Source organism: Tachysurus vachellii, chromosome 22 (genome assembly GCF_030014155.1).
Source record: "Tachysurus vachellii isolate PV-2020 chromosome 22, HZAU_Pvac_v1, whole genome shotgun sequence".
Classification (NCBI taxonomy): domain Eukaryota; kingdom Metazoa; phylum Chordata; class Actinopteri; order Siluriformes; family Bagridae; genus Tachysurus; species Tachysurus vachellii.
Window position 1 is genome coordinate 13,509,968 of NC_083481.1, and position 14,768 is coordinate 13,524,735.

The following is a 14,768-nucleotide window of genomic DNA, read 5'->3' on the forward strand; positions in this document are numbered from 1 at the left end:
ACTGTTTGTGAGTTTGTGAGTGTTACTGTTTGCGACTGAAAGTGTTTGTGAGTGTTACTGTTGGTGAGTGTGTGTGAGTTGTGAAGTGTTACTATAGTTGAACTCAAGTGTGCCTGTGTCCGAAGCAGTGAGACTTTTTGAGTTCAAAAGCCCGAAGTATTGTGGCTGTTTTGTTCATTTGTGTCCGAAGTACTGGAGCTGTGAATAAATAGACTAACAGCTAACTAGACAACCTGTAGTCACAGAGATTGTGTATAGTTGTAAGACTAAGATTTAAGGAAAGCTGTGAGTTTGTAAAAATGGAACAGCTGATTGCTAAACACGGTTCTCAGGGAATGTTTGATGGAATAGAGAACATTGTTGATAAACCGTATGAGTGGGCTATTTCTAAGTTTGAAAATGACCCTAAAATGCCCAAGAACAAAAAAGGACAGATTGCCAATGCACTGCAGGCAGTTCTTGCATCGTACAAAGTCACTAGAAAGACTTTAAATGCATTAAAGGCTGAAAATGAGCAACTGCAATCTAGACTAGATGAAGGGATTATCTCTAAAAGATATTACCAGATTAATGGAATACTCTGGAAAGAAGAAAAGATTAGGATGCAGAATGAAATTGCACGCCTTAAAACTAACAACAGCATGCTTAGTTCATCTGTGGAAACATTGTTCAAAGATTTAGAGCAGGGGTCACCAACGTGGTGCCCGCGGGCAACTGGTCGCCCGCAAGGAGCACTTAAGGCGCCCGCGAGGCATGTTCTAAAAATAGCACTGGTCAAAATATAGTTCCGTCTAAAAAAACGTTCTTGCTGTAGTTTTTGAATAAAAAATGCTTGCCTTAATGTAGATTTTAAAATGACAATATTTAATTTCATTTTATTTAATTAAAAAAAATGTAAACAAAAATGTTTTATGTATATAACAAACTTTGGCCTTTTCTGAAGTCAAATGTCAATATTGCGCGCACGTCACGTCCGACTCCTGACACAAGGAAGCGGTGCAGCAACAATGAGGAGTTAGTTGTGATTTACCCCCAAAAACATGGGAGAAAAGCGACAGAAAACATACCATTTTAACGGTGTTTGGGAGGAAGAGTTCTTTTTTTACGCCAGTCTCATTTGCGTGTCTCATTTGCGGGACGACTGTTGCAACGGCAAAGCAGCACAATGTGGCAAGACACTTCAGTACGTGTCACGAAAGTTTCAATGCTAACTACCCACCTGGCAGCGCATTAAGGACAGAAAAAGACGTTAAAAATCCTTTCATGCAAGTGGACATGACATGCACTGCTGAGCAACTAAGTGCTCTGATCAACTTGGATGCTGGACAGGCAAAGATCCTAACGTTGCAAAATGACCTTCACCTCAAAGCCCATCAGTCTGCATCAAACTTTTGGTGCCTTGTGGACACAGAAAAATACAGTGGTGTATGCACAGCAGCTATGAAAGTTGCCTGCCTTTTTGATTTAACCTATCTCTGTGAATCAGCCTTTTCTAACATGAACTTTATCAAGAACTAACACAGAACACGCCTTACTGATGCACATTTACAAGACTCACTCAGACTCGCATTGTCAAATTATTCACCAGATTACAGTACAATGGTGAGCAGAATGCAGTGCCAGGCTTCCCACTAACAGACATTTACAGACAAAGAAGAGATAACGTGTTCATTGAAAACACCATAACATTAAACTAAAAATGGTGCACAGAAATGTGAAAAATTATTCAAAAAAGACTAGATAACTTGTTGTGACATGAATAATGATTTCCTTGACATTACTTCCTGACTTTCAAATGTTGGAACAGATAAACATAAATAAATGTTGAATGTTTAAATATTCCTACTGTCATTTTTGTATAAATCATTGTTAATAATTGTGGGGAATGATTAACATTGACATGTGAGCAGTCTCTTCACCATATTATTATTATTATTAATTATTAAAAAGTGATCTGTGCAGTTTTGCTATTGAGGAAGTTTGTATCAAACAGGAAGCCCTTCGTACTACTCAGTTCCCTTGAAGTAGCCCTCAGTCTTAAAAAGGTTGGTGAACCCTGATTTAGAGGAAGCAAAGTCGGCTTGTCAATTCCTGTTAAAAAATAGCACAACTAGCTTCAGTAAGACATCTGTATGTGGCATGTGGAGTAATCAGGTTCATGAAATGTTAGACAGTGATGAGAACTCAGAAAGAGATTCTCATTCAGTCAGGAGTCAATACTCTGACTGTACAGTTAAGTTCCCCATGGCTCCAGTTCACTTGACTACAACTATGCGTGCTAATGAAGGAGCGGAGGAACCAGTGACCTCTACTATGGTCAGAGGGTTTAAACCCAATGAGCTCGAAGCTGTGATTAAAAGTATTGGTAAATTTGATCCTGCCAAACAAGATCCATTAGACTTTCTAAAAGTTTTCGAGCTATATGTTGACATTTACAGATTTACAGATGGTGATGCGTGTGTGTTGTTAACTGTGTGTTTGCCTGACACTTTGTCTGGAGCGTTAAATCAGAAAGTCAAAACTAGAACTGCCAATAAGTTAGAGAGGAAACAGGCACTGCTTGAAGTCCTAGGTGTAATGTCAGTTGACTGGGATAAAATATCGGATGTGCACATGAGGAAAGAGGAGCATCCCATGGCATTTTCAGAGTGATTATTGGAGACATTTAAAACTTTCAGTGGCAATCCTGACATCACACCGAATGATGTCAGTTTTAAATCTGCTTTGATTAACAAATGTGATTCACTCTCGCGTTCTGCTGTGTCAATGTTTGTAACCCATCTCTCTGATTATAACGACATCATTGCTAAAATGACACAGTTTTTCAACAACAATGCTAACGCAAAGAGATCCCATCCTGTTTCAGCAGTAGGTGTCAAAAATCTCAATAAGAAAAGAGCCAGCCAGGTTTCCTGGAAAAACGAGAACTACATTACTGAAGATAGAAAGGAAAGACTACCCTCTCATAACCCTGATAACCCCCTGGTGTGTTATTCATGTGGCAAGGAGGGACATATTTCTTGACAACAGCGTTCCTAAGGTATCACAGTGCTGTTGCAACCAGTTCATCACCTCTTCAGAGAACATCTTCAAGCGTTCCTAAGGTATCACAGTGCTGTTGCAACCAGTTCATCACCACCTCAGAGAACATCTTCAAGTAAATAATCCCAAGGATTTGTAAGGATTGGAAAAATTGTTTGAAAGGATTCTAAGTATGGACAATTTGGGAATATTACAGAAGAATGTATTAAAGAATGGACTTCAGGGACTTTTAGGTTTATCACACAGTTACCATCAGGAGAATGGCGAGGATTGGACAGAACGCTGTGACAAAACTACATTGGTTTTATTTGCGAGTTTGATGCCTTGGAAAAACAAGCATTATCTGGGGCACCCCAGACTAATTATGAGGCTTGTGAAATCAATCTAACGCATGTCCACAATAATTTTACAAGAGTAATAGTTTCACACAGGAAAACATGTCACCACAACTCATGATCACTTTTCTATCTTTGTTAATGATAACCACATGATAACACTTGGCTCGAAATTAAGGTTAATTTACTTTGTATAATTCCAGAGACAGCTTGGTTCATAGGAAAATATTACTTTCCACATGTTAATTTCACTCTACAGACAATGTCATTGAAACCAGCAGACAATTAGTCTTTGAGGAAGATGTACCAGTCAGGTATTTTGTCACTGCTATGCTGGAATAAACTTCTTCATTAAGATCTTCACCATCATCGTCTTATTTTTACACTACGCATTTTTTAATTTCTTACATAGTGGTGCTTGAGCAACTGCCAATCATCCCAAATTCAAATCAAGCACACTGTGATACAAAACAAACAGAATAATCCTACAATTAAAAAAAAAAAAAAAAAAAAAAATCAGTGAGACTGCCATCAGAGCAGTCTCACAAGAAATCTACTGTGGATAGTCAGACTATTGATTTACACAGTGGGGTTAAGCTTATGCTTTGTCTGCAGGGGCTTGGCTGAGCTGCCTTCTCAAATTAACTTAAACTTCAAAAAATAAAAGCAAAGGTTTTCCTCCCTGCTTTGTAGTCTGACTTTGCCTCAGGTCTGTTACTCATTCTGGTTTTTAATCTGCCGTTGCTCTGTTGTATAAAAATCTCTGAGCCACCTGAACATTTTGTTTTAAAATGAACTTGAGAAAATTAGGTTTTTCTGGGAAAGTGACTATTAATTGTTTCCATTTGTTTCACCAAACAATTTTTGGGAATCACATTGTTGTGAATCCATATATGAAAACCCTTGACTGTGCAAGTATGCTGTTCTAAATGTTTATTTCTCTTCAGCTTAATTCTGGGAAATTTAAATATTTCTTAAATTGCAGCTTGCAGAATTTTGGCTGTTTTATTTGTAGACATCAAGTCATCTTCCTTTACTTATTGTATATTAAAAAAAATAAAATAAAATTTAGTGATCTACAATAGCAGTGCATCAGGCACTAATGTCAATCTTTAATCTAATCATTTTCTTACTAGTTGATACCCAGTAATCACTGACACACATTCAGGCCATTCAAGACTTCTTAAAACAAAAAAAAACATAGTGAAAGACAAAAGCTTTAGAAACAGAAAATAAATGTACGCAACAGATACTGAATGAGATGGAATATTAGGTCAGTCAGATCTTTAAAAAATATATTTCTTATCAAAACAAGATTTTATAAGGGTTTATTTATAATTACTAGATTGCATTGTGTAGAGTGAGTGTAATCAATTTGTGTATTATTAATGCCAACCAGAGGAGAATGATTTAGGACAACCCACAAAAGGTAAATATTTAGCATTTATAAATATTGTGAGCTAATTTCCTAACACTTTTTCTAACCACCAAATTCTAACATCCTATATCCTTCAGCCTAAAGACCCCCACTTTTGTCCTCTCAATGTCTCTCGCTGTTTGTTTCCATTTTGTGCACTTCATTTGCACTAATCTGATTTGCAGGTCAGTTGCCACAACATAGACTAATGGATTTAAATTTGACTCGCAGGAGACAAAACTTCTGGCTAATTAACTGAACGAACAGATCTCCGGTAAATAGGACCACACAAATTAGCGCTGCATGAATTCTATATATTTCCTGTGTCTGTTTCATTTCCCTCTCCTGCTACACTTGTCTCTGAGGGAAAGGCTGCATAAATAGGTAAAGCCAAAATTTCTCTCTCTCCCTAGTCCACCACTCACCTGCCAGGAATAACAATGAGCAAAAAGCAGTGTATCAGAACTGTTTGCCCTGTCACATTCGTGAATTATGTAGTACTGAAGAGCCACATTCAGGAGACGTTCAGGCAGCTGGCGTCCTTCATGTGCAGAGAAATCAGCTGGGATTGAATGCTGATAAAATGACAATAAAAGGTTCTTGACTCTTGAATTGACTTGAATGTAAATCTGAAAAAGGTGAAATTTGAGATGAATTGATTCAGCAAAGAGGGTAAATAAGGCTTGTATAAGGTCACTATACCTATAAATTAGGTTGTGCCCATGTGATACTTGTCACAAAGTTTGCACAATCTATGCTGAAACAACAAGACCCAAGATTTAAAGCCAGATTATTCTCTCTCCATCTCTCCATCTGATGACTAATGAATGCTCTTCGTAGATACCATATATGGTATCTAAGAAGAACATTCATTAGTCATCAGATCAAAACAAACCTTGGGATACAATATTGTCATTAGTTTCTAAGAACGATCTACATCACCACAAATAGTTTATTTATCCATCTTCAGGGTCTTCAAGTTTATCCTGAATGTAGATATAGATCCAGATGTGACCGTGAAGAAGCAGGAAACGTGAAGAAAGCTCTAGAATAAACCCATCTCCAAATGGAACCCTTCGTCTTCCTTAGATATTTAAACAGAACATTATATTCTCACTGACTATTGCACACGCTCACATTCTGGAGGCTAAGGTGGATGCAAATAAAGTGCAGACTTTTATTTAATAAAGAGCAAAAGAAACAACCAACAAAAAAGACTGATACGAGACAGAAAGAAATAAAAAATACTCACAGCCTGAGGCACACAAAAGATATAGGCAAAGGCTTAACAAAGAAACACCCAGAAATCAGAACTTAGATTTCAGAGTTCATTAGGTGTTACACAGAACAGGTGTGTGATTATAACATGTGACATGGACATGTGACATGCTGGGGCTGATGGGTAATGAAGTTTATGTTCATTCCTTTAAGAAGATGACACACACCCATGGTAAAATGTTCTTGTTACATCCTCAATGTGAAGTTCATTCATTCATCTTCTACCGCTTATCCGAACTACCTCGGGTCACGGGGAGCCTGTGCCTATCTCAGGCATCATCGGTCATCAAGGCAGGATACACCCTGGACGGAGTGCCAACCCATCGCAGGGCACACACACACTCACAATGTGAAATTAAAATATAAATTATAAATATAAAATATAAAAAAATATAAAGTATAAAGTATAAAAATAATTCTAAATATGTCAAAAGGTTTTAAGAAAAAAAAGTATAAACACCCCTAAATTATTTGTTGAAGCACTTTTTGTTGTATTACCCCATTCAGACTCAGCTGAAGAGTATTACAACCCTCACACATACTGTACAGACACACTTAGGGCCAATCCAGCCATCAGCATGTTTATGGGAGGTTTAGGAAAACCAAAGAACCCAAAGAAACCCCAAAGAGAACATGTGATCTTATACTCACAGTAACCCAAGTTTAAAACACATCCAGGGACTCTGGAATTTATCTATTCACAATGCACTAATCTAGACAATCTAAGATTTGTCTCAATTATCCTCTAACATTGCTGAGGCAGGAGTTTTAGATAATAGTAATAATATAACATTACTACCTTCAATTGTACTTTACGTGAAAAAAATATTGAACTGATGAGTTGAGTGATAGCTTGTAAGGGCAAAAAACAACTTCTAACTTGATAAAAAAAAGTAAAAGTCTTTATTGTATAAATACAGCATTTTTTTCTGTTTTCATGGTTTCACTACAAGGCAAGTTAAATTTAGAAACTTGTTCAATCTTAAGCGGAAATGCCATATTTGGATTTCAATACAACATGAATTTCAGTTTCTTAGAAACTCATTTCTACTTAAACAGAACCAGCACAAGTTTCAGTTACTTTAGAAATTTGTAATTTTTTTTGGTTACAGGATTTCTCATCAGTTTTTCCCCAGTTTTTTTTCTTGCAGCTGTCAACAAACAAACTAACTAACTCACTCTTATTACATGAAAGCTACCAATTAGGGAACTTAGGACAGTGGTAGCTCTTCGGTCAAGGTGTTGGGCTACTGATCGGAAGAATTGTGAGTCTGAGGGCCACCAAGCTGCCACTCCGGGGCCCCTAAGCAAGGCCTTTAATCCTCAGTTGTATGAGTGAGATAAATATAAATCGCTCTGGATGTCAAATGCTGTAAATGTTAAATTGTTTCTCCAGGACAAGTTTCACTCTACGCATTTCACATTCATAGGAATGCGCTATCTACCTTGTTCTGCATTCAATTTTCACGCAATTTTAAAAGTAATGGTTCTATATAAAGCCTAAAATTATTCTATAATTGTTTCATACACAAAACCTCAAAATGGGTCTTTTTTAATAGAAAGAAGAAACGCAATGGAGTTCTATGAATACAAGTTAGATTTAATGAACTATTTGATATTTTCGAAAATACGTCATTAATAAACATTCATTAAATCTATAGCATTTTTACAGAGAGGTAGAATACCAAAATGTGATTGATTTCACTGATTTCACATTATAAATTCTTTCAATTATAGAACCCTTCTATATAAAAGCTTTGTTGTTCTCCAAGAAATCTACATAGAAGCTTTTTTTCATCAGGAAAAGGTTTTATTGGTTAAATAAAACAGATCTCCAGGATTCTATAAAGAACTCCAAGGAACCCATTATCACCTAGTGTCACTCTGATTAACAGGAGAGATACGGAAATGCCATCATTCTAATAAAGCATGGACAGCTTTGGTCTAATGGCCGCTTTGGTCTAATGGCCGCATCATTGTTGTACTTGCTCTTTATTTGAGGCACTTGTGAAAAATACCCGAGAGTCAGACTGACCCAGAGCATATAAAACCCTTTACAATATGTTACCCATGAACAATCACATACGTACAGTATTTGGTCTCATTTTGACAGCGTTGGTCATTTCAAACTTCCTCCTTTCCTGTCCTCTGATTTGATTAACTTTATGATGGAAGTGAGAAAAACTATAAATACTATAAAGAGTGGGCTTGACATGGGAGAGAGGAACATGATGTGTGTTGGTCAGCAGATAATCTCGAATCCTACGATAAAAAATATTACAACAATTTCCCTTTCAGAGACAGTTAGAAATGATTTTGGAAGAAAATATACCCAAACAATAACCAAGTCCTTGAGAAACTTTCTAAACCCTAAAGCTATCATTTATTTGGAATATTAGGAGCCGCTCATTTGTATGACCTGACAGCTTCATATTCATCCTCTGATGTTTCAATTGTTCCAATCTTCAGTGTTTGCCAGCAGCAGGCACCAGATGGTGTGGCATGAGACTCTTCAGTAATGAAATGATGAATCAGCCTTCTTCCTCTCTCCAGTCCTCCCTGCTCAACAAACAGCACAAAACTCAAAGAAGACGTGTCATTCTTAATTGGTCTGGTACGCAGATGCTCTCAAATTGTTTACAATGATGTGTGGTACTTCATCTGAGACATGAGTGACTGAAAGCAGGATTCTTCTCGATCATGTACTATAGAATGAGTAAAGATTCACAAATACAGAGAAATGTTATTGTAAAAGAGCCTTTCAACATGAGGAACAGGCATAAAGGCACACACAAGAACAAAAAAAAAAGCATACATGTTCACAGTGTGTAACCAAATGATTTTTTTTTTGCATATTTAAAAGCACAGAAAGTTTCCATGTTATGAGGTCCTTTATAAATAATATATTGAAGTTGGAGTGTGTCATTGTGAATAAGTAATGACACATTTGACACATTTCTACAAAATTACTAATCTTTAAAAATCTATGGAGGGGGTCACGGTGGCTTAGTGGTTAGCACGTTCGCCTCACACCTCCAGGGTCGGGGTTCGATTCCCGCCTCCACCTTGTGTGTGTGGAGTTTGCATGTTCTCCCCGTGCCTCGGGGGTTTCCTCCGGGTACTCCAGTTTCCTCCCCTGGTCCAAAGACATGCATTGTAGGTTGATTGGCATCTCTGGAAAATTGTCCCTAGTGCGTGAGTGAATGAGAGTGTGTGTGCCCTGCGATGGGTTGGCACTCTGTCCAGGGTGTATCCTGCCTTGATGCCCGATGACGCCTGAGATAGGCACAGGTTCCCCGTGACCCGAGGTAGTTCGGATAAGCGGTAGAAAATGAGAGAGAGAGAGTAAAAATCTATGGTGAGAATTATACCATATTGTAAGCTCTCGATCCAGATCTCCACCTGTCATTCTTTGTTTCATTACTTTACAAATAACAGACGGGTTGATGCCAATCTTTACTGCTCAAAACCTTATTTATGAGACTATCAGCTAAGGCCAATAGAAAAACCTCAGGGGCTGTAAAGGTGAAAATGTGAGATAAAAATAGATAGACCCTCTGAAGACAGCAAGGAGAATGAGTCCATCCTGCAAGGGAACCCTCTCCCAAAGGATATCATTATAATGAATGAAGTCTTCTTTGGTGGATTTGAAGAGAATCAGTGACCCTATATTTAGCAGGACTGGACAAATCTTAAATCCCATAGTTAGTCAAACGGTTAAGTGAAAGCTTTAATGTGCTGCCAGCATCTGTGTTTTGGTTTCCTGGTAACATAAATGACTAAGCCCAAACGTTTCGGCTAATGGATTGTAGTAACGTATAGTGAGCTAGAGACTAATCAAAACAAGTGAGTATACTGTCATGTAGTATATCGTGTTTGTGGCTTCAGCAAAAAGATGAGATGCTCTTTGTGGTTTTCTGTCCTCAAATTCCACATTAAATACATTTTGCTTTGTCCAGTGTTTTTAATTTCCTTCACTGATGTTATTGCATGTGTTGTGGACTTTTTGTGGAGTTTTTCTACACACCTGTGTGTTCCTGATTCATAAATGATTGTCTTTCATCCCAACACCCTAATTAGTCTGCCTAGTAAAAATTGTTCAGATTGATCATGGCCGGATGTGTAGTAGAATTCAAAATGACACACACACTAGTAAACTAGTAACAGCATCGGTGTATGACGCATGCCAAATAAGCTTCATTTCATGAAAGTCAATAGAAAGCAGGGATTTTTTTTGTTGTTGTTCTTCTCTAGTCATTGAACTCTCTTGTTTCCTGGACAACTGACAAGGCTGACACAAAATCCTCTTCTCCGTGGTGCACTTACAACCCTGTTAAAAATGTCTCCCACAATGGTCTGAAATTTTCCGGTACTCAGGCGTTACATTTTACATGCGATCTTAATATATAACTGATACCTTATGACTAGCTTTGTAGGTAAAAATGGCCCATTTACTTTAGTTGTACATTAGAATATCAAAATCCATAGCTCAATGTAATTCCACCCATATTATTTATTATGATAAATCATTTAAGAGCTTAAATAAAGGTTGGTATAATTATAGTTAGTAAATATTCACTTTATGAATATTGATCACGGCTCAAAGCCAGTGTTTGGCAGAGATCACAGAACCTTAGCTCGATTGAGCTGAGCTTTGATTTGCCACTTCTTTTGGATTCCCTGGACAAATAGGATGAAAGCCACATCCATCCATCCATCCATCACACGGATAAAATCATGTGGAAGGAACATGGCAGCAGAGCACTTTACACCAGATGGAAGAGCAAAAAGAGCTATTCTCCTCCAAAGCGCACCCGTGTTTGCCGAATGTGTCTGATAAATTGTATCAAGATGATTTTTCTGCTTTATGTTTACATTTATTAATATTACTGAGATGGTGTTTTTAGAGAGATGCACATTATGACCTGCATTTGTTGGCTTGTTTTGGTTACATGCCCAATAGCTATCTTATATTTATGGCCAGGGCATGTAATGTACTTTCATTTAAGGTTTATGTCAATATGATAAACATTTTTTAAACAGCTATTCACTGCATATCCTGTATAACACACTTGACACAGTAAGCAAACTAAACCTTGAACAAAACATTAGAATCAGAATCAGAAAGATCTTTATCGCCAGGTATGTTTTCACATACGAGGAATTTGTCTTAGTACAGAAGCTCCACAGTGTAACAGAATGACATTGACATAGACAGTTGTATGTGCAAATTGAAATGTGCAAATTGAATGTGCAAATTGAAATGTGCAAATTGAAATATAAATAAGTATGTGTTTTACTTAAATAATGTAAGAATGTAAGATACTCTTGATCAAATTACTGAATATTACAAAAAGGTGAATAAAAAAAACCCCAGTTTTACCTGTTACCTGTTTTCAGTGTAATTTAGAACATCAAGTGTATTAGATGTATTTTTATTTTTTACAAGCCACACAAAATGTTATTAGATTCATTTTAAAATGTGAATGTAATATAATGACCAATCTCGTTCATATCCACCAAACAGCTTTTGGATCATTTCATTAGCACCACCACGATTCCTCCTGATATTTCTGTATTACCTCTACCAAACCTTTTGTAATTTTGCCAAATGTCAAACACTGCCTTCACCGTATCAGGTCTTTTGACTGAGAACATCATGGCAAAACATCATTCTTCTGTTAATTTTGCTTTTGTTTTGGATTGTTGTCTTGCTGCAATAACATGAATTTACAAATTGTTCTAAAAATACTAATTAAAATTCTCACCAAAGCTTCACCATATGACCAATTTTTAAAAATCTGTTTATGTAAACATTTGTATACCTTGGAGATTCTGAAATGGCCCTGGGAGAGGAGGGGGACCTGTGAGCAGAATTGTCTTGTAATGTTTTGTTTGTTTTGTATCGTATCGAATGCACTTTATCTGTTGTATGTTTCTGGTCCCCCTTGAAAACGAGATGCTGCATCTCAAGGGGTTTTCCATGAATAAATTCTAAATTCTAAACAGCACAGCCACAGGCTTATAGTCTCCAATCACAGAATGAGCCGGGGATTACTGCAGGGGTTAATGGCAAACAAGAGCTTTACAGCTTGTAGCCAGGACCTTTTGTTTTGCAAAACAAAAGCATGCTCTTGAAAGCACAAATATTTTATATTACAATGCGATACATTATCTGACAGAATACAAGACTAGCTGTATCTATATTAGCTCTGTAAGCTAGACTGTGGATATGGATGAACATTTCACAGGTCTAAATGATAGAATTGTGTACAAATCCAAGTAATTACTACTAAGGATTGCACTCACACACTAGTTTATTTTTTATAAGAATGAAGTTAAGTCCTTTGAGAATATTGATTTATGACCCACATGTGGATCGAGCATGGAAAGATAAATCACATAAGACATTATGTGACATTAAGTTTTTTTTGCACAAACTGTCCCAACATTCCAGCCGTTTCTGCACATACTGTACAATATCTCAGCCATTTCGCACATACTATATTAACACATACAGTATTAACACTGGTCGGTCGGCGCTGTTTCTGTGACTGTTTCTGTGACTGTTTACTATTTATTGTCTTTTGTGTACTGCATTTTTTGTACTTTTTGTATTGTCTTGTAACTTGTGTCTGCACTGTCATTGTCCTGCACTGTCTGGTCCTGCACTGTCTTTAGTCCTGCACTGTCTTTTGTCCTGCACTGTCTTGTCTGTCTTGTTTGTCTTGTCCTGCACTGTTTGCACCAGGCTGCACAGTTGCACTTTATGTGGCTAAGACTACTTACAAGTCTTTAGCCCTGTCTTTGTTTCTATGTAGCACCTTGATCCTGGAGAAACGTTGTCTCATTTCACTATGTACTGCAACAGCTATATATGGTTGAAATGACAATAAAAGCTTCTTGACTTGACTTGACTTGACTTGACTTGACTTGACATTATCTCACATTTAAGATAAACATAAACGCCAAATGGCTCTAGAAAATAATCAGTAAATGATAAGATATAATCATAAAATGCTTTCAAGCTTAAAACATTTGTGGAAGTATATCACATACACCACAGCTATGTGTCCATCCATATTGTGGTTCCTCACTTAACTCCACTAAGTTGGTACTACACAATTTTATTTGATGCTTTGTCTTTGTATGCTGCAGCAATACCTCAACACTTTCTTTCAAGAACTTGCAGACATCACAGAAGTCTAATTTCGGGATGAATTCGAACATCAGAAGCAACCCCAGCCATGCTCCAAAATCTAGTAGAAAGCTTTCCAGAAAAGAGGAGATTAATATCAGCAAAAAGGGGCTACATCTGGAATAAGATGTTCAGCAAAGGTGTCCACAGACATATAATAAGTCAAATAATACACCTGATGTCACCCAGTTCTCTCATGTACATAATGAAGGTAAAAATAAAATCAGAACTGGAAGCATTATATGGTTTACAAACCAACTAGTTAATTAAGTATGAGTCATCGTTTAATAAGGAAATAAGTTTATTTTCCTTGTAATTTTGTAATATCAGCAACAGTAAATGGGTTTAGGTTTAGTATGAGAACTAAAAGTTGAAAGTCTCTCAGGGGATCATGCGAGGTCTTTGACATGTGGAGCATTTCACCCCTGCATTATTCAAGCACAGAGAGACTCTACTGTAGCTAAAATGTGAGTGCATAGAGCATGAAGAAAACGATCTTGTTTGCATAATGTTTTCTGAACCTCATATGCCTCCACGGTATCAATAGCCAAAGGTGTTTGCTATTAGAGCGATAAACCCTGCATTAAGGCAATGAGCATTATAAGTAATTTGGCAACCATGCATGTTTTGTCTTGTTTATCTCTTCTCTCACCATTACACACCCCTGTGTGTAAAAAGACAAACACAATGTTTAAAGCAAGACATTTCAACATTACCACTTAAGCAAATCAACACATCTGCTGTGCCTGTAAATGATTAAGGCCATAAGTGCAGCCAAAGTTCACTGAGGGGTGTTAGAGTTAAACAGCTGATTCTGACGATGGATCTCCTAATGTGGCATTAAGACTTCGGTTAATACTCAAATTTTAAGCTTTATTTCTCTTTATTTTCACAGAAGGAAATAATAGCTTCTATTGGCTCTATTAAAAATAGTCTATTGTAAAATAAATAATTATTAGCAATTATTATTATTATAAACAATAAATAACATAGAACAATAAATAAAATAGTAAGACTGTATAACTTTAATCGAACGCTTTTTCTTTTGATGCAATTGTAGACACATTTGGCAAATTTTCAACTGTTCCAGAAAAATTTTGACTGTTTTATTTATTTATTTATTTATTTATTTATTTATTTATTTATGTGTTTGTTTGCTTGTTTGTTTATTTATTTCTATATTTATTAATAGGCATCTGTTTCCATTTGTATAAACCCTTTGGGTTTCCCTAAGATGATGGATGACAAAAGGGAAATTTGGAAAACCCCTCATATTTGGTCCAAGGCAACAACCTGGCTTCTGGGGACTAAAAACATATTAATTCAAGATTAAGAATCTTTGTATTTATATTGTGCTTGTCAGAACTTATATTTTTTAATGCACCTTAGAGAAATTAAGGTAAAAAAAAATTAAATAATCTGTTTTTTTTATGATGTTTCTAATTCTTCCTGTAATTATATAACCCACAAAATTGCTGAACTGTAGGGAGGAAAATCA